General features: G+C 33.8%; 1 non-coding gene across 1 annotated transcript; it reads left to right on the forward strand.

The window, feature by feature from the left end:
• The first annotated feature begins 4510 nt into the window (after positions 1–4510).
• TRNAL-UAG lies at positions 4511–4590 on the forward strand. Its single transcript has one exon. It is a non-coding gene; the product is annotated as a tRNA-Leu (tRNA).
• The last annotated feature ends 11064 nt before the right edge of the window (positions 4591–15654 follow it).

Genomic DNA, 15654 nt, shown 5'->3' on the forward strand with positions numbered 1-15654 from the left:
AAAATGTGTGTATTGTTTAGATGTTCATGGTATGATTCAACTCTAAGAACAAGTACCTGAATATATTGTTTCTACAATTTAGTTGAGGTTAACACAAACAAAAGATTTAACAAATTTGAGCCTTTCATCTTCGTGATACAAACTAGTGAAGTATTCTATCTTGAGTATCAATGAAGAGAAGAAGACCTAATGAATGGTTAAAGTGTGTGAAATAAAGCCTCGGTCAAATATAAAAATATTGAACACTATAACTACCTAAAACTATGATGCATATCAAAATGAAGAAGTCAAGATACACTCAGTTGATTCAAAAATACAATCCATTTCATAATTACTTGTGGATGTTAATGTCACTTATAAGGAAATAGATGATGAAGAGATGTCTAGTAGTGAGGAGGTTGATAATGAAGTCTAGCGATAAGAACTTATAAAATATTAATTTAGTTGATTTAGAATGACATTAGGTGATTAAAAATTAGTAACAATGTTATGATATATTATATGTATATTTTTTTTCATCTCCCTAGTTAAAATACATTATTATTTCAAATGTGTATGTCTTATACTATGATTTTGCATATATAATTATGCCGCCAAGACATAGAGTAAATGGTGACTAGATTGTTTTGAGTCTTGTTGGTGACCAGTAAGTATTTATGTATTTAGTAATTATTCTAGTACTTAATTTTCTTTTTATTTATTACACATATCTCATATATAATTTTTTCCCATACATCTTTGTCCTAGATGGCCATCGGTTGCAACCTACATATCCAAGAGGTTTAAAGAACGATTGCCCCCATTTGATATTATAAGGAGGCTTGTAGATCAAGACATGAAAGACTTCTATTATGGTAAATTCCTGGTAAGTATTTTGAACATAAAAAATATTTTATAGTTTAAAATTAACATGATATTAATTCTCAAAATCTATTGTTGCAGAAGCCAAATTCTTAAAATTCCTGGTAAGTATGTTTGGGAGGAGGGCCACAAAGCTGAATTTAAAAAAAAAAAGGGACAACTACTGTGCTAAACTGTACAGGGACATGTTATACAAGTGGAGGTAGGGGAGTACCAGGCTATCTGAGATTCTTGATGTAGTTTGGGACGTTTGGAGAGCCATTTGGGCTGCCCAGCATTGACAATCCAATTTAGCGATTGCTCGAGGAATCACAATTCAAAGCCTGTTGGGACAAGCATCGAATCTACAAAGCATTCGTGAGCATGTCTTTGACTTGGTAAGTTTAAAATTAAGTTATATAATTTTTTTTTACATATACTTTTTTATTAGTTTTAATGTACTTGCATTCTTTGTGCCCAAATTTGGGTTGAATTACCTTCCACTTGTTGGGAGATATTTATAAGACCAATAAGAAGAAGGATAAGTCATTTGTTGATTGACATTCCTTAGCAATTAACGTAAAAATATTAACAGTCGTGAATAGTCGTGAATATATTTGTAGATTTTATTTAGAGATTAATAAAATTATTATTTTGACACAAGGAACAATGCCCATTAGAGTTGCACAAGTGTCTCAGCCTGGTGTAGAGGGAGAGGGATCACAATATCTTTCCACCAATGAGGTTAATGATATTTATTATGATGTTATCGATGGAAGGAAAAATACTTCCCTCTATGGGCTTGGCTCTCAGGCTAATTAAAGTTGTCTTTGACCTGATGAGGGCTCTAGGGATTAGGGGGCGTCCTAATTCCTCCTCCTCATCTAGTGAGGTACAAGCATTGCGGGTGAAAAATCAGGATTTGTGGACTCGACTCTCGTCATTGGAGGAGACGATGGTTAAGAGGGATGAAGAGGCACGGGAGATCTACGAGCGATAGGCTCGAACTAAGGAGAAGGTTCGCTATATACAAGCATTTGTAGTAACATTCGCTCTTGATTCACAGATATCACACCTGCATCGTTTGGAGTCTTAGGAGACAAAGGATCCCGACGATTCCCCTGCTGAGTGGATCATTTTGAGATATGTTATCCTTTATCTTAGTTTTTAATTTTTCTCTGTGTTTCAGTAAATCCAGATATCCAAAATCTAAAGTGAGGAATGCTTTTTTATTTTGTATTAGAATTTCATAGGAATGTCTTTTATGGATGATATAAACTTTGTGTCTAAATTTTGGATGTACTATGCAATATTCCCTATGATCGTCTGTGCTATGTGCCCTGAGAATCGACCCCTGATCATTACATAAGAGATGTCATGTGCCCACAGACGTAGCGATTATATTGTTTAAGTTGATATGGATATTTGCTAATGTGATTTTGTATAGTTAGCTTGTTGATATAAATTGTATTGTGAGTTTGTTGTGAAAATAATCATTTGTGATAATTGTATTTGATTATATTTGGATATAAACAAGGAAATAAATGAAAATAAAATTTTTTTTTAATGAAAATTAGTGATGGATTTAAATATCTGTCGCTAATTAATCGACAAGTTCCGTTTATCGAATTAGCGACGAACATGTAATATCCATTGATAATTAGCAATGGATATTCACTTAGCATCGTATGAATTTATATAAATCTGTCACTAATTTGTTTACGAAATCTAAATTCCGTTAAGGATATTAGCAACGAATAATAATTTTCCGTCGCTAATTTATTTACGGAATATCGCTAATTAGCTAAGGAATATAGTAACAGAATATATAAATCTGTCACTCTATTTAGTGATGATATTTATAATCCATCGTTAATTAGAGATGAAATTGTATATTCCATCGCTAAAAGAGTCAGCGACAAAAATCTAAATGACAGAATAAGTCCGTTGCTACACGCTAGATTTTTTGTAGTACGATTTTCATTAAAATATTTGATCAGTTCGGATTTTAGTTAAAAAAAATTCAGTTTCTTCAATTTCTATTTTAACTAAATACTAACCCCTACTTTCAGCATTCGTCTCTCTATTCGAACCAATAACATGTCTTTCTTCCCTGCTTGTTTTATCTCTCCGTCGATGCCTCCATTCCCCGCTTTGGAATCTCGCACTCCGCCACCTCCATTTACTACCTTTTCTCCTACATTGGAACCTCCGTCTACTCTATCCTATCACGTTGGAATCTTCGTCTACTCTTATTCCCGGATCTGTTGATTCCGAAGATCGCTTTGAGTTCCTCATGGACGAGTTGAATCCAGAGAAGTGCAATTTTGAACATAGGATGGAAGCTTCTAGAGTATAGCACAAACGGTGGACACATGATATCTCTAACGTAATGATCAGGGATCGATTTTTAAGAACTGACGACCTGAAATTTATTTCACTATACGTCTAACATCTATGTATTTATATATACCTCCCTCCATATATATGAGATCGATATTAGAGAGACCCTTAATGTAACATATCTACATTTGAACAAAAGATTGAAGATATATGCGGGAAGACTTTGTCAGCAACCAACAACTTATCCTGAACATGCCATGATTTGGAAAATTCGAATACTCAAATATTGAAATTAGGCTAAGAAATTAATCAGCTTAAATATGAAAATAATTAATCAATCAGTTTAACAAGCTAATGAAATAAAAAAAAAAAAGGAAACTGAATTAGAGCAAGTGAGCAACTAAGGAAAGTTCAAATCGAATTAATCAATCAAACTAATTAAATATAAAAATTCAATTCTGTTATTGAAAATTTAATTTTTTTAGAAAATATTGATTTCTAAATTTTAAAACTTTTAATTTGATTAAATTATTTATTTAATTCCCATTTTATAATTTTTACAATTGTTATTTAAATGAGTGATAGTATTAACTTATAATTTTGAATGATCCCTAAATAAGGACAAGTCCGTGATTTAAAAGTTTGAAAAGTTTGAAATATATTATTGTTGAAAATTTTGATTAATTTAGTTAAAAATTAAATCAATCGATATTTTATCAATATAGTATGTCAATTTGTTTCATTAGTTCGATTTTCTTTATTTGTTTAATTTCGATTAAATTGATTGGGTTTTGAACCGATTAGCCTTATTTGCAAATTAAAGTCCTCAAAATGAATGCAAGAATTGTTTATAAAATTAAAGAAACGAAAACAAACAAATAAATTGGCAAAAGGCAATTGTACTTGGCTCTCCACCAATTCATTTTAGGATGAACATAGAAAAAATAAATCATGAATAAATACTATACCTTAGAATAATTATTAGCTCATGAGAATAAAAACAGACAAACAAAAAACTAAATTGAATTATTTGGAGTATTTTTTTTTCATTTTCATCAAATCATGTGGTAAAAAATGATTCATTTGTCCCAGATCAACATGGAAGAGATAACAAGGTATGAATGAAAGTATACTTAGACATGTCAAATTTTGATCTCAAAATCTTATATGGTAACACCTGACGCCGTTTTCACCAAATCATGCTTTAGGGTAAACAAAGTAAAATGTTTAATCGCATTGAAACGTACTTCTATTCCAGAGGTAGGAAGGAATGGCCCACCCAAATATAAAAATATAAATAATTAAATATCGTTTCTTATAACATAAAGACAGTTTGGCCGAGTGGTCTAAGGCGCCAGATTTAGGCTCTGGTCCGAAAGGGCGTGGGTTCAAATCCCACAGCTGTCAAAATCTTTTTGATGGGCTGCGTTTGTGGATCCAACCATTACTATCTGAGTAATATGAAACGATTGATCTAGCCGTATAAAAAATTTTTATCACCTGAATAAATCGCATGAGTTTTGATGGATGACTTAATGACATACGTAATTCAAATTTATAGAGTATAATGTGTTCGGTGAGATTCGAATCCATAAGTTAGCAGTATGCATGGATGATCATGGAGATAGGCATTTAGTTTTTAAAATTCGTTTAATTCTAGAGATGATGAACTTGTTCCATGAGTGATTTTTATAGGGATATAATTGAGCCGAGTCGAGCCGAACTCTTGAATATTTGAGCTTGACTTATTTATAATCGAACCGAGCTCCAGTTTTATTTAACGAATATATTCATAACTCACGAGTTTATTCGAACTTTTATCGAACCTAAACGAGCTTAATAAATATAAATTATAAATTTAAATATTCATTAAAAATTAAATTATATATTTAGAGAAAATTATAATATTATTATTAAAATTTATAATTTTATTCTAATAAATAAATTTAATATATTTGTCTATATTTTTCATAAGTAGAGTGTAAAATCTATAAATTCAATATCAAAACTATTATATTTTTATTTAAAAGTTGCTTAATGAACTTAACGAACATGTTCACGAGTTAACGAGCCGAATATTACGAAGTTTGAGCTTAGTTTGTTTATCTTAACGATCCTCATTAAACGAGCTCAAACGAGCTTTTATCGAATCGAGCTTCGATCAACTCGTGTGCGGCTTAGTTCATTTACACCCCTAGTTTTCTATTATCAGCCCAAGAAATGTAGATGACTCTTAGGGTGCGTTTGGTTGGGGGTTATTCTGGATAATCTTGATTATCCATCCAAGGTTATCAATAAAAATCCTGTTTGATTTAGGTAATTGATGATTCCTGAGTAATGTTCCGTGCCGATACGTTAGCAAAAGGGGCATGCAATTAGGAATCGGAAAACCTCAAAAAATTAAGATTTTTCTTGATTCTCGGGGTAACAAATTTTTTTTACTCAAAATAAAAATATGACAAAAAAAAGAAAAGCATAAAGAAAAATCAGAAAATTTTAAAAAATAAAATTTAAAAAAACATAAAAAACTATAAAAAATAAAAAACTATAAAAAATAAAAAACTATAAAAAATAATTTAAAAAATAAAAAATTGTAAAAAAACTTAAAAAATAGAAAAACATTAAAAAATGAGAAAAACAATAAAAAACATAAAAAAAATAAAAACGTAAAAAAATTTTAAAAATAAAAAATAATAAAAAATAAAAAAAACCGTTAAAAAACATAAAAAAAAATAGGGAAAATGTAAAAAACATAAAAAATAAAAAAATTTAAAAAATTAAAAATCTTAAAAAAATAAAAAAACTTAAAAAATAAAAAAAAAGTAAAAAAACTTTTAAAAAAATGGGGAAAAAATAAAAAACATCAAAAAAAAAAAATATAAATAAAGAAAAACATGAAAAAGAAAAAGTAAAAAAACGTAGAATTAAAATTAAGTATAGTTGATTTTGTAACTGAGGGTAATATAGTAAAATATTAAGTTATGTTATTCATTAAAACCTTCAAATAAACAAGTTTTTGTTACATTACTTAGATTGAACCAAACAATATTTGGTTATGTTTTATTCTCCATAACCTTAATTATGTGATTACCGGGTAATCACATAACCAAAGTTATACATGATAATTTGAACCAAACGCACCCTTGGCGTAGTATCATTCGAACTTTTCATATATAATATATTTTTGGATGAAATTCAAAACCTCATTACCTAATAAGTCCATTCCATCATTTATCATCACATCATAACCATGGAGAAATGGGATATGTTTCAATTTTTTTTTATACTTGATATTCATATGTTACCGACTAATTAATCCTAGGATAGATGATCCAGACTCATATTACGCTGATTAAAATAATTCCGAAAGCACAACTCTTTATATGACACTCTATTTTACTAGTAATTCAATCATTATAAATATATATATATTTTTTAGAATTAACATTTAAGGGCAATGGACGGTATTTCAATTGTAGCAAAAGATGATTATGTTTATTTTAGATGCTTCTCAATATTAGTCTCAGATTATATAAAGGAAGATAAATCATAAAATTAATGGATGATAAAATGTTTTTTTAAAAAAAATGTTTTTGAGTGGCCAAACCCTATCTTGTTGGCGTGATTGGAAGATTTGAAGTGAGCCTTGTTACATGCTTAACACATCCAATTCGTACTTGAGAAGTCTTCCCCGAATCAGACTAACTATTCTTCTTGCAATTTGAGCCTACTCATTCATCCTTGTCTTCTATTTTACATATTTGATTCGTTTTCTCTCTACTAATTAGAGGAAGAGTTTGACCAGCCTCATCATTCGCCTTAGGTAGTACTGGGCCTAGCCTCTCGAAACAAATTGATCCCTTGTTTTATTATAGTAAAACTAACACCTTCCTGACTAATTGGACACTCCGTGAAGACAATGGGCGGCGTTTCAATGACAGTACATATTCATGAAAGCTCATTTATGTTATACAAAGTGCTCCATTGCCGCCTTAGCCTAAGCCTTCGTTGTACTGCCAGTACTGTCCCTGTAGCTGGGGATCGCCGCCCCTGCAGTCGAGCAGCACCCAGCTGGCCAGCCCAGTCAGTAATTGTGTGTCAGCTTAATTTCCAAAGCATGAGACGTAACTTCCGACCACCTCTATCTTCGGGCAGTTTGTAATACAAACCAAATAAATAAATAATAATGAAATAAATAAATAATATATAGGAGAATTATATTTTAAAAATTATCTCATATATATATATGAACAGAAAACTTAAGAACAATATATAACCATTACAATATCATATACTACTAAATTTAAGAATGACATATTATATAAACAGTAATTCTTGTTGGCCAGAATTTGGCCAGTTAGAATTTTTTATCCTCCAATTAGAATGCATGCATGTACATGCATGTAATTAATGTATACATATGATATAAGAATCACAATCATATCATCCTAGCTAACTATATATATTTAAAGAAGAATTATATTATTTTTATGAACTAAGAGTTAGGATAGAATTCGCAAAAATTTATTAGCAATGTGTTCGAAGCATTAAAGAGTAAGACGGACAAGAACTCATTACCTATTGATATAAAATAAAAAGACAATTAATGAAGGAATATGCATGTCCTATTAAATTTTAAGAAATGGTTGTCTAATTAACAAATATGTAAAAACAAAATAATCTTCCTCAAATGAATTGAACTTGAAGATATAGCCCCCGAAGACTTAATTTAGTTATCTTACAATCTATAATTTTCCATCGTGGAAATTAAATTTATATAGTTTTTAATAAAAAGAGTAAATATATATTATCAAACAAAAAATACAAACATACAAAATCAAGGAATACCCTCTCATGTCATATCTAACAAAGTGTTAGATCTGAAGAGGTGTCTGAGTTATATTGTACAAGTGATGTGTACCATCACTTTCACTCTCTATGTAACTCATATCGAAACTACTTTGATCGGTTACCCATCCACCGTATAACCATAGGGGTTAAGCATCGGTCAATCTTTGTCATCAATATTAAAATAGATACCGGTGTGTCTCAATGCTACATGTACCAAAGCATCCTTAATGTCTATCCTCCATCAAACATCCTCAATATTTGTCCTCCATCCTTTAGGGGTGGTCTGAGTCCTCCGGTAAGTTAAGGACACTAGGGGTGATGTGGGTCCTCTGGTAAGTTGAGGACGCATATGTGTATGATCGTGCTATGAGCTCAATATCCTTAGCATATGGTATCTCTAGTTGTACTGCCCGACCATCCCCTAGTCACTATTAATAAGTGATCATCTATTAACATATTTGTTGTGTCTTTACCGTAAACCATTTGATGCGTAATAGATAAATATTTTTGGTGCGTCTATTTACCCTTTTAGACTTTTTGACAAAACCTTAGCCATAAACGAATTTAGAATGTCTTTACCGTGAGTCGTTTGCTGCAAACTAGATATATCATTTCAAAATGGAGCTATTCACCTATACATCCTCATCATTAGGACTCTCTCTAATCATGACTCACACTCCATATAGTGTACTCCTTATGTGGCCTCACGTCTCACCACTTACACAACACACTCTCCCCCTCATGTGGTCTCACTCCTCATCACTCACACACACCCTCTCCTAGAGTAGATATCTATTAACACTCCATATGGACTGGCGAGATACTCCTCGAAACATGCTCTCTCCAAGCCAATACTCCACTCCATATGTCCATCTAGACACTCACCCTAGTCTCTAGTGTCCATCTCTACTGTCTCAGGAGCGGTCTCCACGCATATGAAGAATTTGAGTCTGACTGCATTTGAATAGGGGGTATACCTTGCCAACAGTGTCGAGACCCGTCTCTGTAAAAGTTTAATAGTATGTAGGAATCCCCCATGTGATGTCCCATGTAACTGATGTCTCCAGATAAGATACTATGTATTTCTTTTTACTAGGGTACATACTTGAGATTGTGTCAGTTCGAAGTAGTGCCCCTAGTTCTAAATATCCTATAAAGTGAAAATAGGTGTTTGGCATACCTAAATATGACTACGTACCAAAATGCATGAGGAGAGAGAAAGTATGTTGAGAGAGAAAGTATGATGATAGAATGAGAAGAGAGAAAGTATGATGAGAGAGAACAAGGAGAGAGAGGGTGAAATGAAAGAAAAGTTGAATAAATATACTAAAGATATTTTCGTCCAAAACTTAATTTTCATTCTCATTCCATCAAAACCCAAGGGAGAGGGTGAGTTTCATCCATACCCAAATTTTTGGATTTCATTCCAAAATCTTAATTCCATTCCCATCAACCAAACACAAGGTTTTGAGAATGAATCGATTCCCTCATTCTCAAATCCCTAAACCAAACGCCACCTAATAGCAGTAGTGTAGTTGGTTAGAATGGTTATTTCTAATCTAGAATACCTTAGTTTGAATCTCTACACCAACAAATTAATTTTTAAGAAATATATAGAAATTTAAAAAACAAAAACACAGATAGAAATTAAATTGACGGTTAATCTGGGCTGGAACCATAACCCTACTAGGTCGGGTCCAGTTTAGACCCAGCCTGGGGGTTGGGTCTATCCCACATGACATCTGTTTTAGACCATGACTATGATACCATTTGTCAGGACTAAAAGAATTCATATATCTCCACAATGATATGATATTGTCTGAGCTAATCGTTTTAATTTTTTAGCTCTACCTAAAAGGTCATATGCCAATGGAGCTAGCTATATTCATTGTTTTAAGTTTTAAACTGATAATCTTTTCCATATCTTCCTAATGTGAAATTTGGATTATATTTCCAATATCTACTACTGCTACTTAGGCTGACTACTCTTGCTAATCCAAATGATTCAGCTGAGTAAATTACCAAGGCCAGTAGATCACTAAGACACTCCAAAAACTCTATGCATGTGTAAGATGTAAGCCTCCAAAATTGTCATTGGTTCTGCCAGAGCCTATGCATATAGATGCTCTCTATCAACTAAAAATGCATGCTCTCTAGCTATGCTACCGCTAAAAGTGTACAATCTCACATACGACACAACAAAAAATGCATGCCCTCACAACCCTACCTAACCTATATGTGTAGCAAAATGCATGTGTGTATATGTAATAGGGTAATAATCAAAATACTACATGCCCAAAAAAGTATATATCCATGTGCGAGTACTTGCTCTGAGTAGACATCGAGCGTCCAATAAGCAGGTATTTGTGTCTTCTTGAATACCAGCTTCCCATCAAATTGCATCCCATTAAACATGCTACGGTTTCTCACCCTCCAAACATGATGTATCAGTGCTGACACGATGACGTGGCATGCCCTAGTTCGGGTGGAGGTCCTCCGGTGCTAGAATCTAAAAAATCGCAACATACATTTGTAGGAAATGGGAATGTGGGCGAAGCCCACGTTGCCCACTTCTTAGGGGCAAATTGTCCCTTATACCTTTGGGTTATTTCTATTCATAAGGGGTGCGTCCAAGGATCATTCACAGAAAGAAGAAACACAACGAAGTGTGTTGAGAATAGATAGGACTGGGAGAACATTCGAGGTGGTGAGATTTGGTTCGTGGAATTGCGGAGAGTTTTTTAATTTTGTGATCGTTCTTTCGACAACAAGCCATGCCATCGCCGATTGTAGATCCACGAGAGATCGCTATAAGTGTTTAATTATTTTGTGAAATTAATATATAATTCCTACATTGGTATCATAGCATTAGGAATTGCTTTATGTTTTCTCGTCTCTGAACATGCCGCATGCAATGAGTCACAAAGGTGACTGTTTGGCTAGAAATCTTCGGAATGAGTTTTTCCTGGAAATCTCCTTGTGGCCGATGGTTTGGTCACTGCAAAGGAGCTCCGACGACTGTACCACAGTAGTAGGAGACCATCACAGGGTCGCAGGTCAGTGATCGAGTCGCCGTCGGGGTTAGGATCGCTGATTAGCAGCACACTTGGCCAAAATCACGACAGGGTTGCGATTTCCATCCGAGCCGGGCTTGGGCCGTGGGGATATGCTGACGACAACATTCTGTGGCCAGAGAAGGCGTCCCGGTTGGCCGGCGATGTACTGGTGGCCGGGTGATAACCATGATTTTGACCATATTATCTTGATTCATAATGTAAGTTTTTAATGATTTTCTTATAGATTGAACTCATATCTACATCACATTTGATAATTACATTTATCTTGGACTTAATTACAAATTAATTTATTTTCATGATATTTGATGCTAATATTTTGATATTTTCGTTGTAGGCATCAAAAGGGTCATGGACTCAATTAAATCAGACCACATTTACGATTAAATCTTGGGCGAAACGAGGCGATCAAGCTCCAGAACAATTGTAGTCGTCCATTGAAGATTGGATAGATCTGAGCCATCTGTCAAGGATCTGGTCCATCCAAGCTAAGAGGAAGCACATCTCAGTCGTTGATGAATATCCAGAGCTTTCTATTCCGATCTGAGATGTCTCCACCGTTGATCAAGATCAGAGCATTCTTAGCCGTCTGATCAGATTTGAGAAGAGTTTATATGTCGCGAGAAACTATAGTACTCCTTGGGCTCGGGCGTTCGCGACACAACACTGTTCCTTCTTCTTCTTCTCAGCGACGGCCGCAGTTCCCGTTCTTCACTCCAGATCCGGATGCTAGCATTCTTCACCGATGGCGATTCCTGAGCTCCGACGTTCAGTGTCCGAAGGTACAGAGAGTTGCAGTAGGCGTTCCCAGTCCACGAGCTTGATTTCTGATTCACATCCGCGGTCACAGGCAAGAGGCGTTCCCAGATCTGTGATCTCCATCATCAATCGGAGCTCGAGAGGCGTTCCCAGAAGCTCCGATTGCAATCCGAATCCCACTACATCTGTTGCACTTGAGTGATCTGATCAATCGTTTGGATGAAGCAAATTCCAGATTCAGCCTCTGTTTCTTCGTGCGTTGAGAACTCCACCCGGTTGTGAGCTCGAGAGGCGTTCCCAGTGGCTATGAATAATCGGATGGATTAGTTGGAAGCTCGAGATTCAAAGCATACTACCCAAGAGGCGTTCCCAAAGGTGGTTCTGTCCCACGATAGGGAGGAGAAGCTTTCGGCATGGATCTGAGTTTGTGCGAACGTTTATTTCTTTTGCAATTTAGTTTTTCTTACATTGAGATTGCTCAGATCCTCAGATCTGATTCATTTCTTTGCCATTTCGTTTTGTTTGAATCTCTTTTGCAATTCAAATTCTATTTTCTGACTTGCAGTTCTGATTTGTATGAATTTCTGCAATCCAATCCTTGTTATAGCTATCTAATTAGTTTGCAATGACTTGGGCTTTGATTGTTACCTTTGTTCGACATCAGTTTGATTGGTGTTTGAATTTAATTGTTGAAACAGATTTAGATCATGAATTGGATGCTAGTTTGATTTCTATAAGTGTGTTTAAGCTTTTGGAGTTACTTGTTATTGAGTTTGAGAATTGAAGGTGAGGTAAGTGAATTATTTGATTTAATGGATGTTTTAAAATCCGAACCTGATTGAAGTTAGTTTGATAAAATGAAGTGGAAAATGCTTGGATGAGAACCACATTTCTTTGAGCCATTTTTAATTTGATCTAGTGCATTTCTGAGAATGGGATGAATTTAATTTGCAATGTGAATCAAATAGAGAAGCTTCATTGATCTTGTTAAGGTAAGAATTAAATTTGAATCAATTCTAGAGCACTCACTGACTAACTAGTTATCCTTGGAAAAATACGACTTGAGACTCCTTACTACACGCGTTTTATTTAGTTTAGTTGAGTTTTCCAATCTTTATTAATTTGATGTGTCACGTGACATGCAAAATTGCCAACACCAAATTTTGGCGTCGTTGTCAGGGAATCATAACTAGTAGCGTGTGTTAATTTTTGTTTTGATTGATTTTATTGTTAGCATCTTGATTGATTTGATTGCTATTCTTTTTGTATTTTCTTGTTGGCTTATTCTTGAATTGTTAAGTGCTTTAAATGTTCATATTTTCATGTGTTTGAAATTTTATGCTCTTGAATCTACTAATATTGATTGTTAGTGTATAGTTTAAGAACAGGAGATTTCAGAAGCATGGATCCATATTTTCAGAATTTTGGAGGTGAAATGGAGAGTCAGTGTTTTCAGCCTAAGTATCAAATTTACCCAACAATGGAACAACAAAATAGGTATGAGTCATTTTCAAATGCTTATAACGCTAATTGAGTGGATAATTCATGTTTCAGGTATGAAAGTGCACAAGGACAATTTATTGAGTCATATCCAGCTTATCAGAATTCATATGGGTTTCAAGAGGTTTCAACATCTTTTGTGCCATATCATTTTCAACAAAACGAACCTCAGATGGATGAGTCAACATGGAAACTCAGGGAGATTATGCAACAAATGAGTGAGCATTAAGAGCAGCAATTCTCAAGGATACAGATATACATAATTAGATTAAATCGCATCATCCATTCTTCAGTTACAAACACAAAGCGCCAGTAAGGAGGTGGATTGTGGAGCTCTTGTCAGGCCTGACACTGCATCTACTACTTCACTAGATTCTTTAAGTATTTTTTATTGTTGTGATGATGTAGTTGATCATACTTTTGATTCTACTGATATGGTTGCTTTAGATGTTGGAAATGATGCAGGTATTGATGTTGAAGATGATTTAAGTGTAAGAGATTGCTTACTGGAAGCATTAACTCAAGAATCACCTGGATTTGATGATGATGAGGATGTAAGTGTAGGGACTTGTGCTATGGAGCCAAGCACCCAAGAATCACTACATGAAGTTGTGCATTCACTATCAGAGCTTGAACCATTACTTGATGAGGAAGAGGTAACAATCAGCACTCCAGGTACCTTTCAACATGACAAGGTGAGTATTTCTTGTGATATATCAGAAAATTTAATAGAGGTACCATTTATTGATTTTGTTAGATGTGATTCATTTCTTGATATATTTTCTACCCAAACTAATATTCTCCTATTTTCTTTTTATCCCATAAGTGTGTGGGAGGTGTTTTCTTCGATTGATGTTGTAGGAGAAAATAAGCTCCCGGAGTGGATGCTTGAACTAAACCGCCTCCGCCCTCCAGAAAGACTTTTGAAAAGAAAAATGAAGAATAAAAAAAATTTAGTGGAACCATAATGACACCTCTACCGGCGTGGGTTCTTTTGCTAAATCTTCTTCAACCACCGGGAAAAAGGAGAGTTTGTTCTAACTTAATTTCCTTGTGCATTCCAATTCGTGCTTTATGTTTAGTCTTTTCTTTAATTAATCTTTTGAATACAAATGTTGATTTTCTTATTGCATTTAGTTATGTTTACAGTTGGTAGTTTTCTTATTGCATCTGATTTTGAGTGTGAATAAGGAAATGACATCCCTAGCAATTTTTCTTTAACATGTTAGAAGTAGGGAAAGTGAGCTAGATTTGAGAATCTATTTTTGAGGCTTAATGCCAATAATGAGCTTTTAATTTTCTCACGGTTTCTATTTAATAATGGACACTTGATTGGTAAATTGGATTGATACTTTTTCATGCCTAGTTAGGATGAGCCTTAATTGAGTGATGCTCTTGTGTTATTACACTCTAGAACTTGTTTTGATTCTTTCAAAATCACAATTCAATGAATTGAATCATGTTATGAAGGTGAATCTATTTGTTACTCCTACTTCACACAATGTCTTGCTAATTCTTCTTGTTAATCATCATATCATTTCAATTTCTCTTATTTCTTAATCTTTTGGACATGGATACTTTGATTGTTATATAATGAACAATTTGGCCAAAACAACAAAGGATTAAGTGTGGGGGAGGTGTATGAATTCGGTATAATTCAGAAATGGATCAAGCTCTTGAAAATGGTTGAGAAGGGCTAATTTTAGGATGTGCAGGGATGCAAAATTCTGGAAATTTTGTTTTGAATGAATGCTCTGCTTAACTTAACCATTATTAGAACTTAATTATGTTAAGAGCAAGATCAAATTGTTTTGTATTTTGAGATTCGATACTATGTTGATACATTGAATATTCTAGATGGCATATGTTGGAATAAGGCTTTGGAAATATTGAATTCTGTTACTAACTAAGAGTTCTGCTATTTAAAGAATATGGTGATCAGTAAAGAAAGATGAAGGAATGTTAGGAATTATGATTACATCTGAATATTGCTGGTGTTAATAAACAGTCCGGTTTAGAGTAGGAAATGTGAAATGCAGCTAAATTTGCATGTGTTGCAGTAAAAAATGAAAAATCTGCAACTGTTGTGCCAGAAATCAGCAAAGGAATTTGAGGATATGGAGTTTGATTATTATGAGTTGGAATTCGAATTGCCATTGTAGAGAGCATCATTATATTAATGAAGCATTGAAACATGGTGCCACAACTTTGTATATTGAAGAAATTGCAATCGACAAACCCTTTGAACAGTTTCAAAAATCAGAAACAAGGGCTGAAACTGCTGAAT

This window comes from Zingiber officinale, chromosome 4B (genome assembly GCF_018446385.1).
Source record: "Zingiber officinale cultivar Zhangliang chromosome 4B, Zo_v1.1, whole genome shotgun sequence".
Taxonomy (NCBI): Eukaryota; Viridiplantae; Streptophyta; class Magnoliopsida; order Zingiberales; family Zingiberaceae; genus Zingiber; species Zingiber officinale.